The sequence below is a fragment of the Felis catus genome, chromosome B4 (genome assembly GCF_018350175.1).
Source record: "Felis catus isolate Fca126 chromosome B4, F.catus_Fca126_mat1.0, whole genome shotgun sequence".
Classification (NCBI taxonomy): Eukaryota; Metazoa; Chordata; class Mammalia; order Carnivora; family Felidae; genus Felis; species Felis catus.
In genome coordinates, this window is record NC_058374.1 from 114,176,618 (window position 1) to 114,190,089 (window position 13,472).

Below are 13,472 nucleotides of genomic sequence, written 5' to 3' on the forward strand. Positions count from 1 at the left end.
GATAAGGCAAGAGACACTGGATAACAGCATGTTGCACTTTACAAGCAGGATGGCATTGTTTGCATGCGAACCAGAAAACCTGCCTGGTAAATGAGCAACTTTCTCAGGCTGCTGCTCAGCCTGGTGTGTGGACAACTTAGGGAGAGAAGGCTTTAATTGCTTTCATAAAGTAATACCCACCCCCTATTCCCTTTGGATTGCTTGCTTATAGTCTGAAATTGCTGAACAGGTTCTGCAGGTTTTTCCTGCCCATTTGCTGAGCTTGTATCAAGAAAGGAGAGTCCCAGGTTCACCCAACTGTAAACAGTCTCTTCCAAGGTCAAACTGGAGAGACTGCACAACAATGGGGGGGGGGGGAGGGGGGGAGGGGGTGCAGAGAGAAAGGTTTCTGGATGTAACATAGGAGAGAAACATATTGTATATGTCCTACATGCCTGGACTGAGGAAAAAGTGAACAGGAAACAATTTTGGAGAGAATGATGGTCAAATTGATTTCTGGGGTGCCTGGGTGGCTCAGTTGGTTGGGTGTCCAACTTCGGCTCAGGTCATGATCTCACAGTTCATGAGTTCGAGTCCCATGTCGGGCTCTGTGCTGACACCTCAGACCCTAGAGCCTGCTTCGAATTTTGTGTCTTCCTGTCTCTCTGCCCCTCCCCAGCTCGCTCTCTCTCTCTCTCTCTCTCTCTCTCTCTCTCTCGAAAATAAATTTAAAAAAATTGATTTCTTACAGTTTTTTGGCAAAACATGAAGGTCAACTTTTTCAAAATAATTAGACTCCTGACCTTTGCTTTATCTACTGCCACAGCCCCAAAACGTTTTCTGTCATTATGTAAACATTATTTGAAGTTACAAAGAGCACAAGCACAGCCTAGTAAGCTAGATATTAACATAAGATAGTTAAGGAAGTTAATGAGCCAGCCGGGGTTAGGTTGCCTTGAAATAAACACCTGAGACAGAGCTCCAAATTCACGGCTCTGATACACTCAGTTCACTTACATGGACTGGGCACTACTTTGCCCCGGGCCCCAGGGACATCACTGGACAAGTTCTGCCTCTAGTCTCTAGGTGCCTGCATTCTGGGTACAGTGATAAACATGGACGCAGCCACCAGGACACAAGCCAGTCAGACACAGAGGACAAGGAGGAGAAAAAATTTTTTAAATGCTTTAATTTAAAAAAATACTATTCGCTGATTATGGGTCTTTGTTTGGGTTTGTTTTGGTTTTTTTAAGTCCAAACACCTAAACTTCAGGCCCACTTTTGCCTTTTGCTAGCCATGAGATCTAAGCCCACACATCACCAACTGGAGCTCGGTTTCCTCATCTGTAAAATTAGAACATTGGGTAGACCAGGGGTTAGTAAATAACACCCTGAGGGCCAAATCCAGCTCCAACCTGTTTGGTAAATAACGTTCATTAGAACACACCCATACCCATTCATTTACATATTCCCTATGGCTGCTTTCATTCTATAGCTGCAGAGTAGTTTTGACATAAGATTCATAAAGCCTAAAATATTTACTATCTAGCCCTTTGTAGAAATGTTAGCTGACCTCTGGCATAGACCACCTCTAAGGTCTCTTCCAGGGGTTCACAACATTTTAGGTAGACAGATGAAAGCACTTTGAAAGCTGAAAATAACCACACAAATGTAAGGAATTATCAAAAGCTGCGTGCTGGTTCCAGGAAGAAACTAATTTCGCAAGTTTATTCTCATGAACAGCAAATGTTTATTCCAATGGGTCTCAACTCTGGATTCATATTAGAATCAACTGGAGAATTTTATATATATATATATTTATATATATATATATATATTTATATATTTATATATTTATATATTTATATATTTATATATTTATATTTATATTCAGATAAATATATATAATTTGGTGGGGGTTTTTTGGTTATATCAATGCTCAGGAGTCAGTGTCTAGAATTTCTGATTTAGTTGGTACGGAGTGAGGTCCTAGTATCAGCATTTTTTAAAAGCTCTCCAAAAAATTCTAACAGGCACTCAAGGTTTTAAAAACACTGATTTATCAAAGGTTTGCACACAAAACTGTGATTTGTTTTGAGAATATAAGAAGCAGTCCTTCAAGTAATTTTCAATCAAGCTGTATGTATAAGCTTGACACATAAAACAATTAATACATTGCCATGTATGAAGCAAGCAGTGTCGGTGAGTGGTCCCCAGACTCAGATCTGCAGACTTTTGCAGAGCTGACCTGCATAAGAATTGTCTTCAAGAACTCGTTAAATATATAGGTCTGGGGACCTTAGTCCCAGAGATTCAGATTTGATATATCTGGGGAAAGATCTAGGCATCAGTATTTTAGAAGCTACAGTGGTGATTTCAATGAGTAGCCGGGTTTGGGAATCATACTCTATACAAACTGTCCTGTAGGGATTCAGAATAAGACACAGAACTCCTAAATCTAGGCCCCACATCTTTTTCTCTTTGACTCCCTGAGGCTCCCCCAGCCCCTAGAATTTAGTGAGTATTTAGTAAATGTTTAGTAAATAGAAACTAATTCAGGGAGTGACCAGTGAGCATTTTGGAGGAAACACCAGACAGACTTTGGGATTTAAGTGTGACCTTGAAAGAGATGAGACTCATGTTCTCCATATTTAACAACCATCAACTACAACCTTCCCCACCTCTCCCACATTCCTATTTCACTACCAACCTGACCAAAAGATCATTACTTTGGAATCACCAGGCCACTGAGGCTCCCTTATTCAGACTGAAGTCCACATGATTGCTTAAACCTTTTTTTCTGGGAATAGATCTTTTATGCCAACTGGGCAGTGTTATTGCCCCATAAACCTACCTTCTGTCACTAGCTTTGACTGTCAGCACTGGCAACGATTAGACAGGGTTGCAAAGGGTATTTTTACAGTCTGTAGGGAGACGTATGGAACATAAATAAACACCGCATCTCATTACAAAGTCCTGAATGTGCAAAACATTGGTCCACATGTCATGATTAGATAAGCGCCTGCCACACCCATTAACTTCAAAGGGAAATTAAAGCCAAATTTGGGCCCATATGCTCCTTTTCTGGACATTTAAGCAAGTCAGATGGCCTCTATTTTCACATTAAGTTAATTTCTGAAACAGCCTACATGATTGTTATTGCTCAAGACTATTAATAATTCCCCCCGGTGGCCTTCCCCAAACATGCTGTGAAATACTCTCCACCTACAATTTCTAGGGTTTCAGATGAGCCTTTGGCCACACCCTGAACATGTTCTTTTTAAATGAGTGAATGACAGCCTCACCCTCTCCCACAGAAGAGAATAAGGTGTGATGTTGATGCACAAAGACGCCTGTGTTTTGTGTGAGGGCAAATGATTACTAATGTGGCCAGAATAAAAACTAAGGTTGACACTGGAGGATTGAGGTAATGGGCAAGGAATCTCTAAAGAAGAGGGCTCTGAAAGCCTCTTTGTCTCAATCCGTGATATTCCATTGGCAAACTGCCCTACACACTACATCACATGCAGTTCTATACATCAGTTGTTCAAGGCGGGAGGCTGTTTGTAGCCTGAGAAAGAGCCACATTCAGAAACTTTGTTGTGCCAACATGAGGCTACTAGGACAAAGCAGATCCCAAAGTAACGATCCATTCAATGAGATGCCCCCCTCTGGCCAGGGCACAACTTAGGCATAGGCACAGGGAATGACTCACTACGTGGAATGGGGTCAGGGGCCTAGGAAGACCCCTTCTGCTCAAATATGTCCTACTGCTTAAGTGCTAAAGGCCCTGGAATCCCATTATGAGAGCTCAGTTCTTTATGTCCTTGCTGTCACAGAGGTATGTGCCACAGAGGGGACATCAGGCTGGAGGGCTGACATGGGCAAAGGGACATTTGGATGAAGGAGGCCCCAAGGGGGGGCCAGAAGTTCTCTCCAGCAAGCCATAGTTCAGATGGTAAAGAAAGTGAAAGTAAGTGACTTCTTGTCTGAAACGAACTGATTTCTCCCTCTCTTCCCTGCAGCGTCTGAATTTGTGGACATTGAACCATGAGTGGAGGGAGATGCATTGATTACAAGATGCATTGATTACAAGGAGGGAGGCTATGCATTGATTACAAGGTCCATCAAGTCTTTAAAAAAATTTTTTTAACATTTATTTATTATTAAGAGACAGAGTATGAGCGAGGAGGGGCAGAGAGGGAGGGAGACACAGATTCCGAAGCAGGCTCCAGGTTCTGCGCTGTCAGCACAGAGCCCGACGCGGGGCTCGAACTCATGAACCGCGAGATCATGACCTGAGCCAAAGTCAGACGCCCAACCAACTGAGCCACACAGGCACCACAAGGCCCATCAATTCTTAAACGTAGCAACTGCAGCCAAGGCAGCACGAGCCCCCCACCCCCCCACCCCAGGAGAAGCATGGGTGGAACAGAGGCAGAAATTCCACTGGGAAGGATTAGACATGTTTTGTTTGTTTCTTTATTTTCCGTCTTCCAAGACTGAGCATACCCTGTGACGCCGTGTGGGACCATGGAGAGAACTACCACCAGCCTGCTCACCAGAGAGCCAGGACAGCAGCAAGTTGCGAAGCCTGAACCACAAAAACCCACCCCAGGTAACCAGGTAGGTGAGTGGTTATTCAGAAGCACAGGTAGAAGAAGAACTGTGAGTGTCTATCCAACTCTGGTACCTATATAATTAAAGATCTCCCGTTTCTGGAAGTTCTTAATAACGTTCTGTGGTAGGAAAGTTTCTCCCATGGTTCAGATATACCCAGGAGAGCTGTTGCTCAGCAAGAGGCTGTGAAATTCACTACCTAGAGCAACACGAGAAACATCGCATAGATGATGTTGTATCATCTATGTTAAACATTGACCTCTCAGGAGATCTTTTTTTCCTGTCAGATATTCATGAGGTAGGTAATACTTCAAAATCGTCAGCATTTAGCATCAAGGAGATTCTTTCTAGCGACAGACGGGGCCCAGGATTGAGGTTACATGTTTTAGTAGAAGTGACACGGGATATACCAATAAAGGAAAAGTAAGGGAGAAGGGCAGCTTTGGCTATCTAAGCCCAGTCTGACACAAAGTAGAGCTTTTAAGCACTTGCCATGAATTCTACAGATATTTACTGTGCACTAACAATGAGACAATGGACCAGGCACCTAGGAGAATATAAAGATGTATAAAGGTACCGATGCCACCCTCAACTAGCTCAAAATACAGGGGGAGAAACAGCACAGGTAACACTTTTAGGACACAATTAGAAAGTGTCATCAATGGGCACAAGGACCCTCAGCATCAGCAGAGTCTCGGGCCCCACCAAGAACTTCCAGACCCATATGCGTTTCACCAAAATTCCCTAAGTGTTTGGTAGGCACATTTGAGAAATGATGCTTTAAACCGAAACGTCTAGGACTTCAGAGAAAGGGTCTATCACTCATTTCAGAAACCGACGGCATGTCCGTGGGGGACTCCTGTCACCCTGCAAGGGAGCTCCAGACGTGGCTGAGCTCTCACTATGGGCCGCGTGAGGGCAGAGGAAAAGGAAAAGCAGCAGCCAAAGTTCAGAAGAGAAAGACGCCACAGTTTTTCTCAAATATGCTTGGGGGATGGCAGATAGACAAGTTTTGAAAGCATTAAAGGTACCAGTACGATGGTCACAGAAAAAAATTCTGGAAACGTGGGTGTGGGCTGACTGCAGAGTTCCATAATCACCCTAATCTCTGATTTCATAATTACACAAAGGGGTGCAAGCAGAGCGATGTGGGAAAGATTACAATGGCAGGAAAGATGATCTTTAACTTCTCCTCAGTAGGGTAGCTGGAACCTCGGTGCCCCCATCCCTTCTTCCCGTGGCAGAATCTGTGGGAGGCTCATGTGTGATCCTTTACACGTATGGGCTTGACCAAGGAGGAGACCTAGGCAGCCAGCGGGACTAGGGGTCCAGGAAGGGCCCAACCCTGGTGAAGAACAATGGAAGCTTATCACGTGAGCAGAGAACTCACAGGAAGGTCGGTGGGAACCTCAGCCCGGAGCACATGCATATGTTCTGGGCCTTACCCAGTGCTGCAGACCAGAAACTCAGGGTGTGAGGCACTCTTTTTGGTTCTGATGCACGGAGCCCAGGTACCTGTCCCACGGGCACCATACCTGGAGGCCCTCTGCTTATGACTGGACTCTCGTCCATGGCTAAAAGCTGACTCATGAGCACTTACGACGTGCCGGGCACAGATCTAAGTGCCTGATGCACTAAGTCCTTAACATCTACAAACACCCTATGGTTTAAGCACAACGGCTGTCACCTGTTCACAGCTACGAAAACTGACCGACAGAGAGATGTAGTGGCTTGACTAAGGTCACCCTGTTAGTCAGAGGCGACTCTGGCATTTGCCTCTATGCAGTTGACTCCAGAGGCCACACTCGTAAGCAGTTGCTTCTCCGGGAGTCTTCCCTATCAGCTTACTCTGAGGCTGAGAGAAATAGTTCCAGAAAACCACCGTCTGACTCATGAGTAGTGCCCATTCTCTGCTACCTGACCTACCTGCTCGCAGTATGTCTCATGGTCACCGTTATGGCCACTAGGGCTCAGTCTGCTTCCCAGCTTCCACATCATGACTGCAGTTTTCAGGGCTACCTCTAGATCAGGTTATCTCTTCAGCCCTCATTATGTCTCACGCTTGTGTTTGTCGGGAAACTGGAGAGTGTATTCTTGGAGGTATTTGAAATTACAAGAAATGTCTGCATCTAGAGTAATAGATGTGTTAAGTGAAAGGAAGGCTCTCAAAAGGAAGAACAGAACTGGACGGTACGCTTTCATAGGACAGCCCAGGGGACCAGAGGGGCCTGACAGAGGCAGGGATCCTGAGGCTGATGGAACTGACAGTGGGAAGATTACACTTGGACCTCTGATGTGGAGATTGGTCCTTTTGCCACCGTCAGTCAGGGGTAAGGATACAAAGTGGCAAGAAGAAGTGGGAGGGGAACGGGGTGATACAAAGTCAATCCATTCATTTGTCCATTCTTTCATTCTACACATATTTATGTGTTAAATGCTGGATCTCTGGCCTCAGGAAACTTACAGGCTAGTTGGGGACCCAGAAAATGAGCAAAGCAACAGGTCTTTTCCGGGGTGGCTGGGTGGTTCAGTTGGTTAAGCATCTGACTCTTGATCTCAGCTCAGGTCAGGATCTCATGGTTCGTGAGTTTGAGCCCCGCATCAGGCTCTGTGCTGATGGTGCCGAGCCTACTTGGGATCCTTCCTCCTCTCTCTCTCTCTCTCCCCCTCCCCCTCACTCGCTGGTGTTCTTTCTCTCAAAATAAATAAACACTTTTTTTTAAAAAAGCCAACGTCTCTTCCTTCTTCTTCTTTTTTTTAATGTGACAGCAGTGGAAGAGGGGAATTCTATAAGAACACAGTATAGGAAAGAACCATCTGTTAGAGTTTCAGGAAAGCCGTCTCTGAGCTGATGACTTTTCAAAGGAGACCTGCAAAATGGGAAGGAACCTGTCGTGCAAAAGGTAGGGGGAGAAGGTGAAGGAGAGCATTTCAAGGAGAAAGAGGATATTGCTTCTCTGGGGATGGCAGTAAGAATGAGAAGTGAGAAGGGGCAGCATTTACTCCGGTTGCCTGGGCGACCTCTGATTGAGCAGCGCCTGCTGTCTGGAGAGGACGAGAAGGGGCGAATCTGCGGTAGGAAGTGGGGTTGGTGGGTGCAGCAGTCTGTGTTAGCAGCAGCAGGTCGGGATGAGCTTGGGTTTGCTATTTCAGGCCATCCGCATAGGCGACTTTCAGTTTCCATCCAAGCCCGCCTGGGCAGGTGCATTCCAGAAGCACCAAAATCACGCCAGCGGACTGATTCAACCCCAGTTGGCTCCCTACCAAATTCCCCGCGGTAACTATTTGACACCATTTACTTAAGCCTCTGCCTCCCATCCCCCGCCCTCCTTGCCAGATGACTTTTTCTTCTTCTTGTCCCACATTGCGGCCACTGGGTAAAGGGCCCCTCACCTTCTCTCTGTTCCGTCTCACTATTTTTCTACATCTTCACCTTCCTTGTTCGGGAGAGGACTGTCTTCATTCCAAAAGTGACTCCAACCTAACCACGTGATCCGTCTCCTTTTCTCTCTTCCGTAAACATGTCCCATCAGTCACGCTCTCTCTTACTTATTTAATTTCTTTCTCACTTCCACCGTGTATCCCTAAATCAACAGTTTCCTCAAGTCTCCCCTCCCCTGAAGGCTTCTCACTCAGTCTTGCTTATCTTTCTCGCCAACCTCCCGCTTTCTGGACCTTTACAGGGGGACCTGCCGGCTGGATCACTGATCTCTCCTCCTAGTGACCCCCTCCTCCCTCAGCCCTTGTTACCTGGCTTCCCCACCTGACTGTGTGTGTGCCTTTGTCCTGCTGCATACATGCCCCTGTCAGGTTCCCAGACAGGTGCCTCCCTCCCCCTGGCCCTCACTTGAAGGGCCCCCCGTGTCAATCTATAGAAGCGCCTTGAGTCGGGCAGGGGAGACATAAAGATAACTCAGCCGGCCCTCTGAGATGTAGCACTAGCTAATCCTTGCCACTGCTCCAGGCTTCGGGACTCAAGTACATCTCCACGCAAGACCATCTTGAATCTCATAATGTGAACCCAGCTTTGCCTCCAGAGCCGGTTTCATTTTCGTGCATCCGATCCATTGAGCATGTATTATGTGCCAGGCTCTGTGGTACACAGCCCACCGCACATGATCTCACACCCCTCACAGCACCCCTGGGGATCCCTGCACAGCCCGTAGACCGTGTTGCAGAGGTTTTGGGAAATTTGCCCAAGTTCACACAGCCGATAGATGATGGAACCAGGAGTCAAATCCAGGCCTTCTGACTCCAGAGGCTGTGCTCGATAAAATAGTTCTACTTTCAGTCGAAGAGACACTGGGGGGCTGTGTGTGTGTGTGTGTGTGTGTGTGTAGGGGGGTGGGACGGGGAGGGGAGGGGTGATGGTGAGAAAGCTTCCTGAGATCCTGCTACCCAGGCCAGATTCTCTGGTCCTGATCAGCTGCTGCCTAGCGGCCAGAAGCTGCTATTATCACTCACTCCTGTGCCCCCGTCACTAGGCCTGTGGGGACTTGCTCTTCCTTCCTGCTCTCAGCCTTCTGATGCTGACAGCTGTACTGGAAAATCACATGTTAGCTGCTGCCATGCTCATGAGACACAGAGCATACGTGCTACTCTGGACTTCCTGCCCACGCTGGCCCACGCCTGCCCCTACGCAGGGGACTGGCTTACTTCCAGGCTGGGGCTCTTCTCGGCCTGTTTTACCTCCGAGCGTATAACTGAGCACTCTCTATGCCGCCACGTCAGCACGGCGTCTCTCTCTGGTTCTCCACGACGGAGCTCATCCTTCATACCCTTTAACTCTTGACTCAAATCCGTTCCTTTAACTCTTGACTCAAATCCCCCTCCTGGGCTCTTTTCTCAGTCTGCGTTAGATTAAGATCATGTCTCACTTGTCTTGTTGACCTTTTCTGATATGCAATTTCCTTTTATTTTCCAAATTAGACCTTTGCATTGAACGAAGTAATTTGAACACGCTCCTTCCAAACAAGGGTGGTGTGGGGAAACTGAAATGAGTAAATTTGTTGGGGAAAATGAATCCCTAGAGAGAGAAATCTGTGAAGACGATTTAAAACAAACAAACGATTATCCGCATAATAATGGCCAATAACTAATGTTTTCAAAGGGTTTTGTGACTTCCAAACACCATAGTCATTGGGTCCTCGGTATTCCAAAACATGAGTTCTGTGACTCGCCGAAAGCAAATATAATGTGTGACAGGACTCAGCTCTCGGGCTCTGACTTCAAATCCTATCATCTTCTTAAAATGCTCTTTAAAGACAAGCATTCTGTCTCGTCAGCCAGCTCATCTGGATCATTTGAAAACCTCAAGCAGAAATTTCCCAGGTCAGCGTTATGTGCTCGCCAAGAGCGAGCATCTTCAAACAGAAACCAAAAACAATGAAAATCAAGCACACCAATGACTGCTGGTTTCTCTTCAGTGGTGGTGAGTCTTAATTCTTTCTCCTTTTTCCATGTGAAAAAAACTAAAACCCTCAAGGGGAGTTGTGGGCTTTCCAAGGGCAGAGCAAAGAGACATGAGCTTAGGAAATGAAACTTTGAGGAATGGCATTCTCCTTCCTCCCCTGTAACAATGCTTAGTGCGCATTCAGGTTCTTACATCTTTTTTTTTCATTATTGTATTCATTTATTTTGAGAGAGAGAGGGAGAGAGAGAGAGAAACTGAGCATGAGCAGGGAAGGGGCAGAGAAAGAATCCCAAGCAGGCTCCACACTGTCAGCACAGAGTCGGATGCAGGGTTCGGCCTCACGAACCCTGAGATCGTGACCTGAGTGGAGATCAAGAGTCAGATGCTTAACTGACTGAGCCACCCAGGCTCCTCCATTTTTTTTTACATCTTATATCACTGAATTTAAAGTCAACAAGACCATAAAAGGTCAGTTTCGTATTTAGTCCCCTTTATCCTCCTCCTGCTGCTATAGCAAAACTAAATATGCAGTGCACCAACTCTTTATAAATCTTGTTTCCTACAGAAGAATGGAGTGTGCACTTTTTGAGGACATCAGTTCATTAAAAATGATGAGACAACTTTAGGGGGAAAATTAATGTAATTCTTCTTAATATAAGAAGTCTGTAGGCCAAATGAACTTCCCTTTCTGGTCTAATGTCATATTTGTAGAAAGAGTGTGGTGTAGATAGCAAAGTATTGAAGTGAGAAATTGTCTGCCGAATGAACCAGACTCCCAGCCAACTGACTCGCTGCCCCTCCTGACCGCCGCCCCCCTTGTATGGCTGGTACTTTCCCATCTTTCAGGTCTCCCTCAAATATCACTTCCCAGGAGACACCTCCTAAAATTGCTCTTACTCCATCACTTAACCTTCTTCCCCTTTATTTTATGTATCTATAGTATTTATCACTTTCTGACATTATATTTTGATCTGTTTACTTCTTTCCTGTCTTTCTCCTCTTACTAGAAGATATGACCTTTATGTGAATCTGTCTTAGTTATTGCTATTTTCCCAGAAACCAGCATGCTGAATTCAATTCCCTGAATAAACATTCAGGATGCCACTTGCAAAACAGTTCTGTTATATTTTTCTCTCACATGTTGGAGAAACTAAGATTTGGATAACATTACAATAAATAGGAGACCAAAGTTTTCTCATTGGTAAAGATTTTTCACTTCAGACACTACAGAGAGGGTCTCCTCACTCAGAACTTTTCTATTTTCTCCACCTTGCAAGCACAAGCACAATATCTGGGTGAGAAAGAAAAGTCCAGTAAGTCTGCGTCTTACCTTAGAGGTCAAAGAAAGTAGAACAAAGACACAATTGTTCCAGATTTGTTGGTGGGATTCTAATAAACTCAGTGCCTCACACCCACTCTGTGGATTCTTCTAATGGTTCAATTTGGTCCTTAAACCTTTTTCTTTTCAGAGCTTAGAAAGAAGGAAAGATACACTCACTAATTCAGCAAAAAGCTCCAATGTCACATTTCTGAGGTTTCCCTTGTCATCATGCCTAAAGGAATCCCTTCACCTTTCTATCACTTTCTAGTTCGTTACAGCCCATTAACTTCTCTGTAGTATTTATCTCTATCCAAAATTGTATTTTTGTTAATGTCTTCCATGTTCACTGTCTCATTCTTCATGGTAGAATATCAGCCCCATGGGAGCAAGAAGACCACTGAGACCAGAACCTGAGTTCTCGACCCATGGAAAAGCCTCAACAAGCATCTGTGGAATAAATGAAGGAACAAAGTTGCACTGGCTCTCCAAAGTCTTCCCTGATAAACCTTCCCTTCCTGACTTTGACATTCTCACCTTCCTGAGTATTCTTTGCACTTATCAGCGTTCCTCCATCACCAGGGCTTTGTTCGCTAAGGCTCTCTTCCCTAACGGTCGTATAGTACCACTGAGTCTTTCGCTGCTTTATTATAGCAAGCTGACATTAACAACACAAGCTTGTTTGTGATTATTTCATGCACTTGTATCTTGTGTCACCAACCAAGAGAATAAGTTTCCCACAGGGAAGGCCTATGTCGTAGGCCAAGGGAAAGAGAAGGAAGAGAAGGTTTGCGAAAGAATGATAATGAAGTGCATTTCTAAGATATTAAGCTTTATCTGCTTATAGTAGATGCAGGTAGAAATGTCTATTGGGCAGTTTATGTATATGGATCTGACATCAGAAGAGAAATCTAAACTGAAATTGCCTACTTGTGATTCGTCAACATATGTTCAGGATGAGTCGGAAACTGAGTGCACAAGCTCACTTGGGTTGACTAGAGATGGAGAAGATAAGCAGTGAAGGGCACAGCCATGGTGCTGCCACCAGCTGAGGGCAGGTAGAAGGAGACTGAGAAGGAACCATGTCAGCGGTAGGAGAGGAACCTAAAGAGTTCGTCTCTGTGGGTGCCAAGAAAGTTGACTTTTTCAAGATGATAGACAATGGCCAAATGGTGGCAAATGTCACAAAGAATCCAAAGAAAAGACCAGAAAATATCCATTGGATTTGGCAGATGAACATTGCCACGGCGATTTTAGTTGGGGAGTGAGGACGGAAGCATGACTGGGAGGGACAAAGAATGGACTTTACTGGAAGATGAGTAATTAAGGAAAGTGAGTTCAAACAGTGCCCTTGACAAGCTTAGCTTTGAAGACAAGGAGAAAGATAGGTTGGTACCTAAATCAGGGCTTCTGTGGAAAATGAGTTGAGGTTTATTATTCAAAAGTAGGTTTTCAATTATGCGTTCAAAATGTGTACAGTTTATTATATACCAATTGTAACTCAGTAAAGTGGTATGTTTAAAAAGCACGTTTTAGAATTTTTTTCAAAATACCAGTCTCTTCTGAGTTGAGAACCAAATTTCAAATTTGTGATAACATATTAAGGTATTTCCTGATATATAAGTGAGAAAAGACAAGATAAGGAAAGCCCAGATATATGTAAATATTGCTGGTAAGCAAAGAAGAAGAAGAAAATCAATAGTTACAGAAGCATTTTTTTTTCTTATGGTAGAAAGAAAGAAGGCATTATGAGCTGGAATATGGACCACCATAGAGAAAGTACTAGAATCATGATTATAGTTTGTAGATTATTGTAGACTTATATAAGAGGCTAGACATTGGGCTACCTTCTGACCCAAGTTAAGACAAATAAAAGGCAAATTAGGACCTCCAGAAAAAGCTTCAAGAGTCTTCTGAGCACAGATGAGGAAGATTTAATGTCATCAAAAGTTTATTCAGTATCATGATTAGAGAAAAAAATGTATAGGGATACATTGAGTAGAGAAGGTAGAATAACATCTAAATTAAATATTTGTCCTTTTCCAAAGATTCAGCAATTGTCCTACGAGTGTAGGACAAAGATTGAAGGGAATAAAATGCCAAGGTTTAAACAATCACTCTATAGTCAGTAAACTCAAAGAT

At 44.6% G+C, this 13,472-nt stretch overlaps 1 long non-coding RNA gene across 1 annotated transcript; it reads left to right on the forward strand.

Annotated features, from left to right (window-relative positions):
* Positions 1-7,370: 7,370 nt before the first annotated feature.
* On the forward strand, positions 7,371-12,844 carry LOC109501715. Its single transcript, XR_002159953.3, has 3 exons — positions 7,371-7,502; positions 9,885-10,030; positions 11,701-12,844. It is a non-coding gene; the product is annotated as an uncharacterized LOC109501715 (long non-coding RNA).
* The last annotated feature ends 628 nt before the right edge of the window (positions 12,845-13,472 follow it).